The sequence below is a fragment of the Suricata suricatta genome, chromosome 4 (assembly GCF_006229205.1).
Source record: "Suricata suricatta isolate VVHF042 chromosome 4, meerkat_22Aug2017_6uvM2_HiC, whole genome shotgun sequence".
Taxonomy (NCBI): domain Eukaryota; kingdom Metazoa; phylum Chordata; class Mammalia; order Carnivora; family Herpestidae; genus Suricata; species Suricata suricatta.
The window spans coordinates 1,354,055-1,356,426 of NC_043703.1; the positions used below are offsets into that span (position 1 = coordinate 1,354,055).

At 53.9% G+C, this 2,372-nt stretch overlaps 1 long non-coding RNA gene across 1 annotated transcript in view; it reads right to left on the reverse strand.

Moving 5' to 3' along the window:
- Window positions 1–460, reverse strand: part of LOC115290425 — a 26,320-nt gene extending 25,860 nt beyond the window's left edge. Inside the window, exon 1 of the long non-coding RNA XR_003908074.1 lies at window positions 235–460. This is a non-coding gene — a long non-coding RNA (uncharacterized LOC115290425). The remainder of the gene's footprint in view (window positions 1–234) is intronic.
- Window positions 461–2,372: the final 1,912 nt, after the last annotated feature.

Genomic DNA, 2,372 nt, shown 5'->3' on the forward strand with positions numbered 1-2,372 from the left:
GAGGCTTGTTTAGAAGAGCTCAGTGGAGAGACCCAGCTCCGCGCACCCCTGCCGGCCGAGTCTGCTCTGGCTGGGAAGGGGAAAGTTGGGGCCGAGGCCTGGGGAGGAGAGGCGCGCCCTCGGGAGCCGGGGTAGTTGGGGACATCTGAGATCCCCTCTTGGAAGCACCCCAAGAGTTCTCCGGCGAGACCCTCCTGGGGCTGCTTGCTTCGCCGCCGCGTGGGCGTAGCTTACCCGGTGGCCTGTCTTGTCCGCAAGGCCTTCCCGGTCCAGGCCCCTGAAGCCCCCTAAGTGGGGTGGCAGCGTCTTGTCATACTTGGCTCGCTTAGTTGCTTTGAGCATCAGCCCTGAACTTTGTTTTTTGAGAGTTTTAATGAGCCTGGGGGTGTCTTCTCAATTTGGCTCCTTCCTCCTCAAAAGAAAGTGCTAGGGCGCCCGGAGACCACGAGATCTATCTGGAGTCTGGTAGTAACTTCGCAACAGTGGAAAAAGTTTGTTGAGCGCGAGAGGGATGACGGAGCCCACGCTTCCCTCCCAGCAGCCGTTGACCCGAGATCTGTGAACACCGCGTGCGCGGAGCGGGGCCGGCGGACTACGCGACAGATGCCGTTGTCCACGTAGCGCGAACGGAAGGCCTGGTTTTGGAGAAGGACGGGGCCCCGTCTTCGGCCATCATCCCTCACCCTCAAAGTGTGCTCCATTTGGGGACGCACAAGAGATTCCCACGGCCAGTCCAGAGCCCCCACCGTGGCGCTCACGTTACCATTTCAGTCCGAACGATAAGCAAGTGGCCCAGAGCCTTTTGAGCCCAAGAGCCCCTCGTGCGTCCTCCGCGCGGGCGCGCACGCGCCCTGGCGAGGCAGGGGCTTAGGGGCCGTGGGCGACGCCGAGCCCAGCCACAGCGGCGTGACTGGCCATCGTGTAATCGAAATAACCATGCGATGCCCAGGATGACCCTGAGTGTGCTAAGGATGTTAAGTATGCTGGGCAGTGAACACGTGACACTCCCCTCCCCACTTAAAAACACACACACAGAAAACCTCTGCGGTGGTGTGACCCCCTTGCCGCCGGAGGTAAGGCGTCCTGCTCTCTGTGATCCCAGTTACCGGTTATTACTGCAGACTTTTTGTTGTTATTTCAAGGTTGCTGCCGTAGCCACGCTAGGCAAAGTGGCCTCTGCAGCCTGAACTGCTTCTACCCAGCCCATCCAGCAGTTCATAGTGAACTCATCAAATAATATATAATTATATTAGGAAGGAAACGTCGTTTTGTATTCAGTTTTTCACTAAATATCTAGGTTATAAAGTTGGTTTTTAACTACCTTCTCACTCCCTCATTGAGTTTGTTAAATCTTTTGATCTGTTCCATGCACTAGCTCCAAATATCAGTTACATTGTGAGTGAACACAAAAAGAACGAGAAGATTGTTTAAGAATGCTACAGACCCGTTTTTTCCTTTGATAATTTAGGAGGTGATGGGTGTGCAGTGAGACCGGGTGTGTTATGGAAAGTCAGCAAGACTGAAATAAAGGAAATGGTTTACAAATTATAAACTATATTATCCACTTAGCAATTGAAAGATTTCTTTTCCTCGGCTTTTCAATTTAGATTTTAAACTAAATAGCCTAAGACCCCCCGAAAATGCTTTGTGTGAGTCAGGCTTGGCACATTATTTTCCATATCAATGGGGCAATTTATTTTATAAACACCCTGCACTCCAGTTAGCATTGCAGGAATGCTTTATGCTTTTGGGAACTTGGATAGCCGACTTTGAATGGTCTAGTTTCTTTCTACCAGCGTCCTGAAAATTGTTTCCAAATACGACGTTACCCTTGTTTCCCGGAGCATCTAAATAGGTTTAGCCTCGCGTGAGATCATGCTAGTGCTGGGCGTTCAGGGCGCTCTCCGTAAGCCCTTTTGAGTGAGGAGATGCTCCCCAGGCCCCGGGCGGGCGCACACCCCGGCGCCCACATGCACACGCTTTAAACCGGAGCCGCAGGTGTAACTTGTTGCCAAGCGATAGATGATTGGCACCAGCTGCCTGTGCCAATTAGGCAGTGGCAGGGCAGTGAGCGCCGGACCGCTCCATCCAGGCATGGAGGCTGACGAGCGTCCTATCGACGCCTGCCGGCGATGGCTTCTGGGAGCTTCCATTGCTTGCTCCTTCTGACCCCTCTCCCAGGGGCTCTTTCAAGGGAGAGGAACCGGTCCAAAAGCTGGTTGGAAAAACACCTCTTCCCCCAGTTCTGTTTTGCTCCTCTTCACCCTCCGCCATGTTGGCAGGGGCCTCCTTCAAACCGAGGGCTTCTCCAAGGTCGGGCCCTGGAGGATTTGAAGACAGGCCCCACTGCTTCCGAGTAACGTCAGGGCCCA